This window comes from Agelaius phoeniceus, chromosome 2, assembly GCF_051311805.1.
Source record: "Agelaius phoeniceus isolate bAgePho1 chromosome 2, bAgePho1.hap1, whole genome shotgun sequence".
NCBI lineage: Eukaryota > Metazoa > Chordata > Aves > Passeriformes > Icteridae > Agelaius > Agelaius phoeniceus.
Window position 1 is genome coordinate 113,493,591 of NC_135266.1, and position 16,296 is coordinate 113,509,886.

The 16,296-nt window shown below is 39.7% G+C and overlaps 1 protein-coding gene and 1 long non-coding RNA gene across 2 annotated transcripts in view; one reads left to right on the forward strand and one right to left on the reverse strand.

Moving 5' to 3' along the window:
* Positions 1-16,296, reverse strand: part of CD247 (CD247 molecule) — a 47,062-nt gene that overhangs the window by 13,541 nt on the left and 17,225 nt on the right.
* LOC143693416 (uncharacterized) lies at positions 4,551-16,218 on the forward strand. The gene is made up of 4 exons (XR_013181081.1): positions 4,551-4,687; positions 12,803-12,894; positions 13,547-13,642; positions 15,540-16,218. It is a non-coding gene; the product is annotated as an uncharacterized LOC143693416 (long non-coding RNA).

A 16,296-nucleotide genomic window follows, 5' to 3' on the forward strand; every position in this document is an offset into this window, starting at 1 on the left:
AGGGAAATAGTTAAATCATCTGCAGATGCAGTGGGCAGGAAGGAGGTTGCACCAACGGCTGAGGCTCTAAACCCTGCAGTAGCTGCACACACCGGGAGGGAGAGGTTTCAGAGCAGGGCCCTGCCACTGACCCACTTAGTGCAGAGATGTGTGTGTCATGTCCTGCCCCTGCCAGAGGATGCACAGGCCAAAAACCTCCCCTGTGCAACAGCAAGTTATGTACAGGGTAGAGAGAAAGGGTGATTAAGGGTTCATATTAGTTCCCTGCATACTTTTCCTGCAGCATTGCTCAACAAAATTTAGCGATAATAAGATTAGGACTACTGGGGGATATTCCTCTCTGAAAGGAGCACATGAAGCGTTTCACAGGCCTCATGAAAAAAAGCCAATGGATGAGCTCTCACAAAATGGAAATATCACAACAAACTTTGCCTGGGTCCTCGATGGACTCCTTCAACAAAGGGGCTCAGAACAAACCCTGACTCCTTGGAATCACACATTCCACTTGGAAAAAAAAAAAAAAAGGAATTGCTTCTTCCACCTCTGAAATGCCCTTTCTCTGATTTGGGAGCATTCACATTTCCATAGCATCTAGCAACTATGCAGCTAAAATTTGATGGCAGAGCAAAGCACTGCTGAAGAGAAAGGGCTTTGTCATGGATCTGCAAGTGGGGCAGGGATTTATTTGTCCCTGTTAACACCTCACTGCTGAGGCTGTGCTCCTCTGACAGGTGACAAAACTGTAGCTGGTACATCTCCACTGCTGCATTTTGTTAAGAGCCACCTGAGGGACTACACCCAACTTTAGAAAACCTTATCTCAGATGGCATTACAGGATAACGGGAAAGCAAAGTGCTGTATTTTGAAACACACCTTCTCACACATAGGTAGGAAATGGCAAGAATGAAGAGCTTATATATAAATTTTGACTGGAATAAAGACTGTTAGAAAGCAATACATTCTGGTGTGGGGTGGGAGAAATAGGAGGAAAGAATTTCCTTATCATTAAGAACTTTATGTAACACCTTTATTTCACCAACTATAAGATAAAACTAATACACTAACTGTCAAAAATACTGAAGTGCTCTCAAAAGCTCAGGCACTAGAAGCTGGTACCTACTTAATTCCTTCTCTATGGAAACAGACTTGTAGGAAAAAAAATCCCAAAACCCAAGGAAAAGGACTCTAATCTCTCATCACAAAGAAAATTTCCTGTTTATTTACACTACAAGTTCAAACCGTTCTATGGCAGTATTTGGAATGCAGATGAAGTAATTATGATTTACCCATTGCGTGCAACTAATATTAAAATTTGTCAAGTTAATTCCAATAGTTACTTGGGAATACATCGAAAATCTGGAAAGGTGAGTTACCATGAGTAATTTAAATTCATTTCATCCACAGCACTAAATGTACCCTATGGTTTTTCTTCAAGATTTTTTGTTAAAAGATTTTCCAGAAATTTAGCAAAGAGAAATGCTATTCTGTTGCTTATGACTAGATTTAGTTTAGTTTTGTTTTCCTGGAGGAGTGGCACAGCCATTTCAGAGGATTTAGATCCCTTGTATTTATTCTTTCCATCTTAACATAGACAAGCAGCTCTCAGCCACTTACCAGATATATTTTACAGAACAATTCTGTTCATACCTTCAAGTTTCAGAGCACCTATCTGAAGCAGCCACTTGAGATGGGATATTATGTTGTCTCTGATTTTTCTCACTCTAACTAATTTTGTAAGTGTAGAATCATGCACTTGTACTGCCACTGCATTCATCTAATTGCTTGTCAGCCTCATAAAACATGTTCCTTTTAAGATCTTTAATGCTGCTTCTAAAATGGATGAAAATTTTGAAATTATGTTTACTTTAAACCACCCCTCTCTCCCACAAAAAGCCAGATTGGGAAGCCTCTGGGATGTGGAGAGAGATAAAAAGGCTGTGTAGAAACTGTATTTGTTTGCTTTCTGTGTGCAGCTGAGATGGATTTAGAATGCAAAGGAAATTTATATGAGCTCCATTTTTCATAGCACTGGGAGCTTAAGTCAGCTTTATTGAAAGCACAGTTTGGGAAAGTGCAGTCACAGAACTGCTGGATGGAGTGAAAAATTGCCAAGTGATCAAATGCCCACAGAAAATAAATTTTCTCCTAAAAGGATCCTTAGTGTTTAATTTACTTTTTGTACTCTGTAAGAAAAATCTTTCTTCTACTTCTATCCATTACAAGTTTTTCTTGCCACGGAACCCTTTATTGTGTATCGCACTATCTAAAATACCTAACAAAAAACTGGGTAGCCAGAAAATGCATGGGCTTGTACAGGACAAAACACTTTCCTCCCTTAATACAAATGCTTTTCTGAGATCAGTTGTGATGAATCCATTGTTCATTCACAGCTGGACTTGTTGTGTATTCCTAATAGGACAGAGGGGAAGAGGGAAGGTTCCAGGGACCCACTTTGAGGTGCTTTGCAGTGGCCTCATCTGTGCTGCCGGGAGTTTCTGGCATGTGCAAGCCTGGAATTAATCCCATTAAGCAAAGTGTTATCCCACAGAATTAGCCATTAGATGTGCATTAATTATTTCAATCTAGCCCCTGAAATCCATTTGGAGAAGCTGCCCTGTTCTTACAGACAAAAAAAGCAAAGCTGTGGGAGCCAATAGCACTCACGAGGATTGTGCTGGGGTTTATTGCATCCAAACGGAGGAAGAAACTCAAGTGAATGTAAAATGTCCTGGTTTTCTTCCCAGTAAAGAGCAGATTCCAAAATGGGTGGATTCATTCTCCACACCATTGATTTCAAATTAGCAAAGGCCATTTAATTCAATGAGAACAGTTTTAGCCACAGAGCAGACACGCACACCTTCAAAGAAGCACAAGAAACAGGCAGTGTGCATCTATAATTCAAATATAAATGCAAATGTTTTTTCTAACACACTACATTTCATTATACAAAAAAGATTTACTCAATCTAACAAATTTAAATTTGGAGAGTATACTCTACACAATTTTTCTGGAAAATAAACTTTTTCATTACTCTTTAAATTCACTGTGTTCTACCCTGCTTTCAGAGTAACCTGACAGTTTGTTCTTCTGCAATTCATTTTCACATGCCTACACATTAGAAGTCAGAAAACAAAAAGGAAAAAATTGCCTCTGAACCCTTTAATTTAAAAAGTATTCTTTTTCTAGAAATATATCCTAAAGCTGTATTTCTGTTTTATCAACAAAAATTATCAGTGGTTTACTCCAAGTCCATTGCAAGAACTACATTAGAATTATTTACTACAAGGCAAAAGAGCAGGAAAGACTGGATGGTTCAGCTCATTGCACAGCACCAAATATATATATTTAACTCTGCAAACATTTCTGCATTTCTACTGAAAAAGAGCACAGCACATGCACAAAATACAAAGTCTGTGCACATAAAGCAAAAGAAACTGGCTTTGTAACCCGCTCTACCTAATACTCTTTAGGATATAAAACTAGTTCACCAAAAATGATGGAAAAATAAAATCACTATGTATTTCTGCTGTCAGTCGATTTTCTGCCTGGACAGGACAAAAAAAGTAATTTCCTAACAGATTCCATGCACCTGAAATTTATTGAACATGACGGCATCCACTGTCACATAGTGAGTTTTTATCTAAATTAAATTATATAGGGATGTAGATACAGCTACAGAGCAAACATTATCTTAATTCATTTCATTTTATAAAGATGCATTTAATTATTTATGCTGGGAAAAAAAAATGAAACCTAAACAGCAAAATCATAAGCAAATCTTCATAGACCTTAGACAATATTATTTTACCAAACTAGTGCCACAAGCCCCCTGAAGACAAATTTCCCTGCTAGCAAGACCCATCCTCCTCCAGTGTCCCACTGTTAAATATCTCACTCTTGTAAGTTTATGATCAGAAAAAAGTCCCTAAAAGAGAAAAAGTCTGACCAACTGGGACAGAGAAAATCTGTTCAGTTATTTTATTACCATGGTAACAATTGGTGATCTAAACACTACGGTTTTCAGACATAGTTTACAGCCATAAAGGCAATTTCTTCTCTTTTCCCTGTAACATTTCTAACACTGTTGTAATGGCAGCAGCATAAAAAGTGAAAAAATACTTGTAGAATCCTATGCAAAATTATTATGTACTCTTTAGAAGCAGCAATTGAGTGACAGTTTTATGCCGCTATTTATAATCTAGGTAAAGCTAAATAAAGTATAACACTGAACATACTGCTTCACTTAAAATTCTCAGCTGACTGGGACACAGAAATACCTCCTGGTGGGCTGTTCAGAGATTAGAATTTCTGCAGCTTTTAAGAGATTAAATTCAGCAGCTGGTTATGCTGTCTGCAGAATAACCCAATATCAGATATTGGGCACAGTTAGAATTCCTGCACAACCAATTTGTAATTCAAGTCACACCTGTATAATTAAGATTTTTAAAAAATCATATTTCAAAATCAGCTGTACTTTCAGTTTTTTGGGAAGTGTCAGTAAGGCATGTTTTAAAAACAAAATAAACTCTGCCATTTGAATTTCTCTTAGCAGAATACTGCAGTTGGAGTGAAGAGAGTACATTTGTCTGTTTGCATACAGACTTGCTTCCAATCAGAAACATCTGCAAACTCAGAAAGATCAAGCTCTACTGGCAGATGGACAGCTTAAATTTTGCCATCCAGAAAGGTATGCAGCAGTGCTGAAATCAATAACAAAAACTCTAAATAATGTTATTAACAGATCTGTATCAACTTGTGAACTCTTGACTCCCAGAAACCCTACTCACTACTGATTTCCACAGAAATGTTTTGTGCTTACTCTGTTGTGGTGGAATCTGATGGCGCCAGCATTTTTATGGAAATAATGCATAGTCATTTTGCTCAATGACTACTCACTTTACAACTGAAGAAGCAAAATTGATATCCTTGTCTTCAGTCAAGACTTGTACTTTATTTTTATTACTGACCAGAAGTGTAAAAGTGAAAAAGCCAGTTCCACTTGCTGATTGCAATATTACAGAGAATTTAGCATTACACTCCCAGTTGTTTTTGTCCAAGTTCCTCAATTTACGAATGCTCCGCTAGGTCAAAAGAGAACCCCAGCAGTTTCTGCAAAACTATGTCTGGCTTTATTTTAGAATATCCGTTTTAACCTTATTAGGTCACGTAGGAATCAAAATCTAGAGCACAAGCATGGAGATGATTATAAGATGTTGAATTCAAACGATCCCACTCAAACAACTGCTGCACAAACTTTCTGAGTACTTGTCAAAAGGCCAAGAAAGTGCATTTTATGCAGACAATCTTAATGGTGGGAAACGACAGAAAACAAAGTGATGTCATCAAATTATTTTCTATAGTTATCAGAGTGTTCTGTGCTGTCCTATTTGTAAAACCACTCTGTGCTGTAAAAAGTTAGACAAAACAGGACTTAGAGCACAAACAAGTACTTGCAGTGTAATGGTGTTCTCAATGCTTGTCAGGAAAGTTCAGGGAGGAGCAGAAAACCCAGAGCCATGACATCAGCCAAGGACACTCTTTTATGTTTGCTGCCCCCCTGGGCATTGCACACCAGACACTCTCCAGGCTGGTTTTAATAATAGCTTTATAGCCATAGTTAAGGAGAGAATGACTGCTTTATTATCCTTTGCAGACAGATAAATCACATTTCTTACACCTACCCAACTGGCTCACCTCTGTGTTACAGCTTTCCCTCCTGACCACTAATTGTCCTTTGATCAGGTTTTGTTAATGATGCACTCCTCTTTGTACAGACCATACCAGAGGTACCACATGACTTACCTTTGCCTCACTCTTATATTCTGGATGTGCAGTACTTTGATCAGAAAAGATCAGGGCTGTGTTTCAGCATGGACCATACAAATCAGGGCTTGATGCCACACTCAGAAAAACAAATGCATTTTCTTGCTCCAACACCTTGCTGCTACATCCTGGTGCAGCCCCAGAAAATCCCCCATCATTTACGACAGAGCAGCTGCACAAAACCAGCCAGGCCATTTCAGGAACTGCTCAGGAGCTGTTTGCCCAGCAGATCACCTGTGATTTTTCTGGTTTATTCTGGCCTGCCAAGGGGCAGGACATGGGCTCTGTGGAGGAGGAAGCCTTCTCCCTGTGTGCTCCACTCCAGCACTGCACAAGCTGGCTCTGGGCCCCATTGCCACAACACAGGCTGGCTTCTTCTGTCAGAAATCTCCATCCTTTTTGTCTCTTCGCTCAGGTTAACATCACTAATTGTGTTTATTTTTTTCCTATTCCTTTCCTTCAACCTTTCTTCCTTGTTCAAAACAGCTGATTTCTGGGAGACCTTTGAGTATTTTGAAGATCTGGCTACAAAGCTGATTATGAAATGGCTTGAACACTTCACACAGATTTGTTCCCCTACTGAAACACTCTTGGGGGCCATGCTCGCCTGCCTGACAGCAACCACAAGATCCATGCCCACGGAGTCCCTTTCACTTATAAACTGTGGCAACAAAGCCAAGCTCCTGGTCCCTCGCTCATGCACACCCTGGCCCCCTCAAACCTCAAAGCGCGACGTGACGCTTCCCTTCGGCAGATACGGATCTACCCCCCACACACCGCCCCGGCAAAAACACATCTGAGACTCTCCTCAGCTCAGACAGCCAGCGCCAGGTGTGGCTGGGAAAGCACTTGCTCAGAGCAGCTGAAAACTCCTCTAACTCAGATAGAAATTGTTACCTCAAAGTAAAGTAAGGGTAGGAGCAGGCTTTATAATTTCAGGGCTCTTCAGCCTCTCTTTTGCAGCAAGAATTAAAAAAAAACCAACCAAATGAACAAAAAAAGAGCAGCACCTTAAGTCTGGGTCGCAGGTATTGTTTTCCCAAACTTGGGACCTTAAGCAAGCAATCCTCTGAGAAACACGTGAGCAGCCCTGGGGACAGGTTTCAAGAAGCAGCAACAACATCTGGGATCAGTGTCCCAGCTCTGTTCCGTGGCAGACCCTGCAGAAAGACTGAACAGGCTTCCAACCCACCAAAGAGGCGTCACACCAACCCCACTACGCAGCATGAGCAGGGACTGCATTTCCTTTGAAGTACCTGGCTCCAAAGAAAGCCCTTTTGACAACACCCTCCAGGCAATACATGTATGACACCATCTTACACAGCAACACTTTTTTTTTTTTTAAGTTAAAGGGTGGTGGAAAAGGTTGTTTGTTTGTTTTCAAAACATGACTGTCTTTGTGGGAGTTACTGCATTCACTCCTGAAATGGGACATGCCTGCAGAGCTCAGCAGAGAGGACCCAATGCCTCAACACAGAATGTCCTGCACCTCTGCTGCCTGAGCTGGAAAATTTGGCTCTCAGCATATCCTGGGAGCTTGGATAAAAAAGAAAAAGACAACACCTAATGATCTTGTGTTGTAGTGCCAGACTAAGGCTGCAATAGGGCAGGCAGTGTGAGTCCAAATGCTGCCAGACAGGCTAAGGCAGAAAGGGAAGGTGACAAGTTGTTTTTCCTTCTTCCATTTTTCTTAAAAGGCAAAATACCTTTTTTTTTCTTTTTTTTTTTTTCCAGAAAACAGCTTTGACTCTGGATTCAAAACTGCCAGACACAAAACCAAATTCACATCCATATGGAATAACCACTGATACACAAACTCTCCTCTTTTATGCACAGGACCATGAATTGCAGCATGAATTTTCTGAATATTTCTTGCCAACTCCCACTCCTTCATAATGAGCAACTGGAAAGTTTCAATCTGAATAACTGACTTTATAGATTTAGGGAAAAACAAGTCAATTTATTATGACAAAGGCCAAAAAAAGCCCTGTTTGTGCTCTCCGGAATATACCGTATTGGCTCCTGTGAGCAAGCAACAAAACAGTTTGTCATTCAGAAGTTTAAACCCAAGTCTTATGAGGTTAGGCTATATCTTTCTAATATAAGAAATACAAATTCTAGGTAATCACAAAGTACCAGCAGAGATGCAAAAGCATCAAAATATCTGTATTTGAAGGTTTTCTTCTTATTCAAGAACATTTCGCTCCTTCATTCCAAACACGTGCTGGAGTTGGAATAATCAAAATAAAAATCTATACTGAACTTTCGATAAACATCTTCAATTTGACAACGCTGGTATTGCCTTTGCCCCATTATTTTGCATTTATGTAGCTTCAGAGCATTCTCCTTCTGAAGTGACTATTGATAAGCCAGTGACAGATATACTGAAAGAAATACAGAGATATAACAGGATTCCCTTCCTGCCACCTTCCAGAGCTGCAGGACTTGGCTAAATCAGTGATGCTCTTCAGTTTAAGTGAGCACCTCAAATTTTTGGTTTCATCCATTGCCATTTTCTCTCAGGTGCAACATGCTCACTGTCTTTCCCTTCCACATAAACATAGGTGCGATACCACAGACCAAGGGTGTATGTACATATCTTCATGGATACACCACATAATCCTCACACGTATTTTTATATGTGTTCCTATATCTACATGCACTCACCCCAGCCATTTCTTCTGTCTGTGGAAAAGAAGAGTAAGCAGCTTCGAATGGATTCATAAAAACAGTCAATAACATATTTTCCACTCAAGCAGAGAGGAACTACAGGTTCATTTATAATTTTACTCCTCTATTTAAAAGAAGAGACCTAAACAACACTGACAAAACAGTGGAAAATTAAAGCATTTCGTCTGTTCAGCATTTTCTGTCCTGTTCTTGCTAGTGGTAAACAGCCCTTCCAGTGGGCAAGCCCCACTTCATCTCAGGAAGCATCCCTGAACACACTGGTATAGCCAGGGAACAGCTGATGCCCCAGGCACAGCAAGGATACATCCTACAAAGAGAGACAGGCCTGTTCTCCCTGGCCAAAATCTGTTTTTCTGGATGGAGTGTGATGTTTTCCTGCATACAGCCTGGGTTTTGCCAGCACTCATAAGGTGCCAACTCAACTTCATCAGGGACAGTGCTGAAGCTCAAAACTACATGCACTTGCTAGGAATGACATCCACGTGCCAGCTCTGCCTAAGTCACTATCATCTATTTCAACTATCTATTATCTGGGACATCTGTTATCACAGGCAATCAAAAAGGCTGCAGACTACATTCATTCACACCTCACATCCCAAGATCATGACAAAAGAGCTGCATCCTCTGATTTCTTTCTAATCAGGTTCTTTGCCATAAACATTTCCACATTTTTCTATCATTGAGAAGTTAAGAAAGGGGTATATTTATTTTTTGAAGAAAAATCCCTAAAGACCTGGTCAACCACATGAACCCCAGCAGCTGAGGTTTGAAGAAAAATTATCATTTTTTTGAGACAGATGAGAAATTAATGACAGGTCAGGGATGTAGTCTTCGGAGGTTAAAAAAATCAGGGTAATAAATGAATGCAGCACAAGGTATCTCAGGTTATTGGGGAGTTTGTGTGGTGCTTTACAATGTGCTTACAGTGTCCTTAACTGCATGGACAAAAATCAGGTGTTTGCTTCATTCTCTCTTTATTTACAGTGTTCCTAGCTACCGGGTACTTGTCAAAGCCCAGCCACCAGTCACAGAAGCTAAATAGTTAATCAGTAAGCCAAAAGAAAAGTCTGTGGAAGAGCATGTTGCTTGTCTCCTTCAAAATACTGCACTAGGAGAGCCTAAAAGATAGCAGAGCCTCAAATCCCAAAAGTTACAGGGCACCAGAAAGCAAGATGATAAAGTACACAAACTACATTAAGTAGAGCCTGTTAATGTTTGTAATAAAAAGGACTACGTTGTTAACAAAGAGAGAAAGGACTTCAAAATAATAGTATTTTTAAAAAATCAACACATTATTTCTCACTTGCTTTTGACCATAAAGTCTTCAATTGTGAGCACATATTATGTTGCATTTGGTATTTAGACCACGTTACAAGAACATTTTTCTTTGCAAAAGTAAGAACACATTAAATTTCATGCTTGACGTGTTCATTTGTGCTAAAGGAGAAGTAACTGCCCAGGGCCCAGATTACATCCGCCTCAAAGCAGCAAACCAAAGCTTTAACTTCAACTGGTAGGTTAATTGCCTGCTTGAACATCCTTTTCAACCTTGAGATGAACCTGATAATTCACCTAAAAAAGCTGAAAAGCTCGATTTATTTTTGTCCCAGTGCAGAAAATGGTATGTGTGCTCGAAGACAGTCCAGTGATGGAAATTCATATCTTCTGGTGCCCCAGACTGTTAGCTGAGTTGGCATGCCAAAAAGTTCAAGTTACGCTTATCAATTTGATACAAGTAAAAATGGGGCTCTCATTGCAAACATTCCTGTTGGTTTTCTTCTAAAGAAAGAAGATCTTGTGGCACTGAAGAGTGGCAAAAATGCAATTTTAATACTTCATGCTGCTGACTTGCATCCATCGTAATATTAAAAAAGAAGGAATGCTCTGTCTTTGCAGAAAGGCCCATAATGTTCAGAGCACCTCTTTGGATGATATTACAATTTGCAAGTGTTTTCTTTCTGAAAAATGGAAACTTTGAATTTTTGGGGTTGCTTTTCTAAAATATCAAAGGAAGGATAAAACCATGTACACTTCCATGTGATATTTCATTTTTAATCCTCATGAAGTCTTGTTTTTAAATATCAAACAATACATCTTTTCTAAATCAAAAGATCTTCTGGTTGTTATAAGAAAACTCTTTTAAAAATGCACAATTAAACAGATAAAAGGTTTCCACTTGACTCTGAAAAAGAGTTTTTAAGTCTCTCTCTTTTGGAATCTAAGTTCTGGTATGATTTAGTAATGTCTCTTTGCTGTGCTGTATTGAAAAGTCATAATTTATCTATTTAATTTACTACAATTGTACAAGAAACTTTGTAGTATCCTGAATTTTAATTTAGTCTACACCATTTCAGATGGAGAAAATTCAACAACTGAATGGCAAAACCCCGTTTATTTTAAAAATTCCCTTTTTTAGTGCCCCAGGATCACCTCTGGGATATTTCCCCTCTTCATCTCCATTGCACAGACCCATACCCCCAGCCTGCAACCCAAAGGGTGGGTGGCACAGGACCCCCAGAGTGCAATTGGACCCAGGTGGTTCAGGACAAAGTCAGCAGTGAGCTGTGTGTGGCTCAGCTCTGCTGGGCAAGCCCCAGCCCAGCTGCTTGCTGCTGTTTACGATAAAAGGTGACCCCACGGGAGGCAGCCTCACCCACGGAAACGCCCCAGTTCACAGAAGTCATCATCTTTCTGACTGTCCATGGGGTTTTCTGCTGCTTGTTTCAGTCCCCACAGTGCCAGGATGATTTTCCAGCTGTGCCCCAGAGTCACAGCTGGGGGATGCTCTGACTCCTGGTGGAGTTTACAGAACCTTCTCCCACCCAAGTCCACCTCCTTGCCACTACACCCCTTCCCACTGCAGAAACCTTTCCAGTTCATCTCCACATCTGCAAATCCCAGACCAATATCCACGAGGTGCAGCGAGGGCAAAAATTTGAGACAGACCACTGAGAAGCATTCAGCAACTCCCAAAGCTACAAACACAGCAAGGGCTCCTGGGCCAGCCACAGAAGGACAGAGAGAAACGTCTAGAGGCAGGCAAGCACATGACTACTGAAAAGGTAACAGCAAATTTCGATAGGATGTGGTGGAAACAGCAGAGGCACTGAACTGCCAACCCTACATGCTTAAAAAAAAAAAAAAAGCCAGGGTTCTATAAATAATTAGTTTGCATTGAAAAGTAAATGAAAACAAAAGCACATGATACTTGAGAAAAATATGACACATTGGCAGTTCTGTAACAGACAGAACTGAGCAAATGTTTCATGGGACTGTTTAGTTATGCAGCAAGGCAGGGATTAATGCCCATTTTGGATACTTTCAAAAAAGCCAAGCCACCATTTTTGGTTTACCACCTTCCTTCCAAGAGCCACATTTCCCTGCAAACTTGTTATGCTTTCAGCACTGACTAAAAATACAGAAAAAAAAATTGGATTAGACTAAGATTCTCATCCTGCTCCTTCCAAATTTCACAGTACACTCAAGGAACAGGATCCAATGTTGATATATTAATGACAATTAAGTATTTAATATTTGAGCTTCTTTTGATAGGCACTGAAACACATTGAAGGTAAATGCATGTGTGATACACCCAATAAAAATCACGAGGGGAAACACTGAGCAGGGCACGGAAATCCAGGTTAAACTGGCAACAGGCTTCAAATGGGGGAAACACTACAACACACTTGTCTGTTTTTGTTTTAAAGAGGAAACAGTGATCTCCTCTTGTTTGCTGAGGCAGAAGGCAGCACAGCAGCAAACATGAGATTTTTTACATATCTGAATTACACTGATCTGATTCCTCATTATTGAGTAAAACATAGCTAAGGAGACAAAGCACTGCAATACTTGTATTCAATTTAAAAAAAGGTTTAAGAATTATGTAATTCACACAGCAGTCAGTGAATTCTAACATCATTAAAGCTGGTACAAACTTTGGCAGAACTTCAGATACCGACTTACATCCTTGTACTTCTGACAGGATGGAAGGGAACCCATGAGCCAAGCAGTTTACCACTATTTGGTTAGCTCTAAAGACAATCTGCAGGGAAATAAAGTGGTCATATTCTGGAATTTTTAAAACAAAGATAAATGGTACACATTGGATGAGTTATTGCATGTCTATCATATGTCCATGAAATTCAGTCTGATATTGCAGACTGCTTCTGTGTTGAAGACATGTTCCTAGCCTGTGTCATCTAAAAGTTTTATTCAGATACTCCTATATTTCTCTGCCATTGTTGTTAAGCATGATATTAAATAGTAATATCCATACCAATTCTTACAGATCCTCAATAATCATCTCTTCAGACCCAAATGTTCACCTGCCCATCATACTGGACCAATATTACAATATCGACAGGACCAATATTCCATCAGGTACGATACCTCCCACCTCTCTGTTCTGTGTAGCACCAGGAGAAATTATTCAGATAAATCCATCATCCATTCCTTTGTGGAGATAATTAATAACATTTTACAGAGTAATCAGTTTAGTTATCCTCATAATCTTTTGAAAAGCTACTTTGCATTTTACCTTTCTTTCTACATTCCTCTCTTGTGTATTTCCCAAAGAATTTCTCCTGAAACATTTTAGTCCATTGAGGTGCAGCATGAACAGATTTGTAACTGATCCCTGCTCTTCTTGTTCCTGGAGAATTAGCAGCAGATTTGCTGGTTTTGTATCATGCACAGAACTGACCCTGTAATGGTTCAATCCCAATTTTACCAGCCAGTGGAGGAACAGTAAGGATTACTTATGTGCAAACAATGAATAACTGAAATACCTGAGCACAAAGTGTTGAAAGGTAGGAATACAAACTCTGGTGTGGACAGTTCTGATGGCCAGCATATGTTTATCCAAACCTATGTGCTCACCTGTAAGGAAGGTACCACTATCACAGCTTAATGCTGTATGAGATTCAACCCCACAACCCTCATGAGATAAATCCAGAGCTCTCTCTGGGATTCTGTGCTCATCCTCATCTGTGTAAGCAAAACTTTAGGAAGGTCATTTCTACCTTTGCCTTAGGGGTCACCATCAAAGCAGTGTTTGAATCTCATCTTGCCTCTGAACCACAGCTTGGCTTCCCAGGATCATTTCTAACATGAAAAGGATGATATAAAGGTAAGTTACTGGGCTATCATCCCTACAATTCTCCCCTTAACCCTATGCTTTGCTGCTTACCCTCTGATGCTTCCCCTTTTGTTCTCACCTCGGCTGTCTCTGCAAGAAGCCTAACCCTGCCAGAACATTTGCCTCGTTCTCTCCTCCCCTCCTTTTAATCTTACCCTTTCTCCCCACTCCACATGCATCCCACAGCTCCAATTTTAAATCACCCAGTAAAAAATTCCAACCAAACTCAAACCATCTGCAGCCACATAATCCCAGGTAACAGCAGAGGGCTGACTCTGTGCAAGCTTTGAGGTCCCACTTATCCGTCCCAAATGGAAGGTCTAGGTCTGTGTCCCTCACTGTGTCAGGCCAAAAGATTCACCTGCTCTGCCTTATCAACAAAGGACCTGAACAAATCAGGTACTTGACTGAAAAATTTTTAGGAAGTTCCTAAAAACTATCCCAGTCTACTTTTGCGGCATTTTAGCCAGCAGAGAGAAACTCCGCTGATAAAATCCCTTTTGTTCAGAGTGCTGGGGGAAAGATGCAGGTCAGATGACTGATGTTGCTTTTCTGTATGAAAAAACCTCCTTATTTTAATGGCCATAGTAATAAAGTCTTGCCCCAGAGCCCAGCTTGAGACACAAGCTGTATATTCTCTTGGAAAGCCTCAGCATTATTAGAATACACTTATTTTTAGCATGCAGCATATTGAGGTATTTTATATATCAATGCTGTATTAAAAATAATGTAAAATAGATGTAACACATAATTATATATATTTATCTTAAATGCTTCTTTATCTATATTGGGTTGACTAAACCAGGAGGATATAAGAAAACAGGCTATAGTAGGTTATATTGGTTTAAAGCTTGAGTTACTGAAATTGCTTAGGATATTTGGGTCATTTAAAGTTATCCAGTAGCAACGAATAGTTGTAGTATTGCCAGAATTCAGGTTGTTTAAGTTATAAAAAAATACACATGTACTATTCCCAGTACTTGAACATACTATGAAAATGAAATCAAAGTTTTAATACACCTGTTAAATACACCTGTAAATGTTATCATATAAAAAAAATCTATCATAGAATATTTACTCAAAATAACTCAGACAAAATGCAGGTATTTTCTTTCCTGGGACAAAAATAAATCCAAAAAATTTTCCTGGCTGGGAGAAAAATCTAAATCTAATTATTCTATTTTCCCTTAGCTATTCAGGGAGTAACTGTCTCCCAGGAGTCCAGGTTGGCTTTTGACAAATAATAGCACAGTACATAATGAAAAATTTAAAAATACTCTTTATTTCCACTTAGCTGTAGTAAGTGGTTGGCAAAGCCTGCCAGGGTCAGACTTGAAGCAAGATTCCCACTTCTGAGCAATAAGGCATTGAACAGTATTGCCCTAATACTACAGGGCCGAGATGAAAAAAAAGAAGTTTATCATCCAGAGATATAACATGACAGAAACAAAAATAAAATATATTTGGAGTTATACTGCTCCAGTAAAACTGTTCCAGTAGTGAAACAGGTTACATTTGCTGAGTCCATATCACCTCTTCTTATATGTTTGCCTTTTTTAACCAAAAACCTGGAATACAAATTCATAACAAATTTTGTTGAATATATTCCAATTAAAACATCAAGGACTCTTAACAAAGAACAAACAAACAAAAAATATAGAAGAAAACAAAACTCCAGCAATACTAAAAAGCAGTTTCATGTGAGAGAAGGATATACAAAAGAAAACCAAAATTTCCAGACAAGTCCAAAATTAGGGTATACGGGAAGTAGAAGCAGATGAGAACTGCTGTATAATTTCATTTAAACAAACTCTTAATTTGACAAAACACATTATCCCTGTGAACTGCAGGCCTACTAATTTGTGTCCCCATTTGTTTTCTCTTTCAGCTGAGTCTGCAGCTCCCAGAATAAAGCTGTCACTTGAGCCAGCAGGTGCCTCCATCCCCGCCTCTGACCTACAACAGTTATGACACAAGATTAAGAAAAACAGCCACCCCTGGCAGCCGGGCTGGCACGTAATGAACAGTTTAACCCTGGATAAACCTAATGACAAGTGTGGGTGGCTTTGATTGAAATGACAAGGCAGTTTGTCACCCGTTGCTCTGTCACAGAGATCAGCAGTGCTAGCTGAGTTTTCTGCTGAGTTGAGGGGAAAGCAGCTCGGCACTTGCGCATTTCAGAAGGAGCGTGCAAAAACACTGAAAACAAAAGGAGTCACTGTCTCGTGTTGAAGCAACTCTCTGACCCTAAACAAGTCAGCAGTGGAAGACATGCAGCCTTTAAGATGCTCTTGTGAGAAAACAGCACTGTCTCTGGAGACTGATGGAAAATTTTGAACAAAAAACCCAAACCAAACCTGCAAAGCTCTTAGTTTAAATTACCCGGAGGCTTTTGACAGAGGTACTCAGCTATCCAGTTGACCTCCACGTGAAACTCCCAACAGCAACCTGCCTTGCTGTAAGGCTTGTATTTCTCATTGATGAATGTTCAGTGCCCATAAAACGATAACAGCAAGGGTTGATTGCCATTGTAAATCATTAAATAGTCTGGAGGCCCAGCCATCAATCACTGCAGTTTTAGATGATACTGTTTATGGTGTTACACATGCACCTGCTTAAATAGAGCAGCTGACCTCAAAAGACTG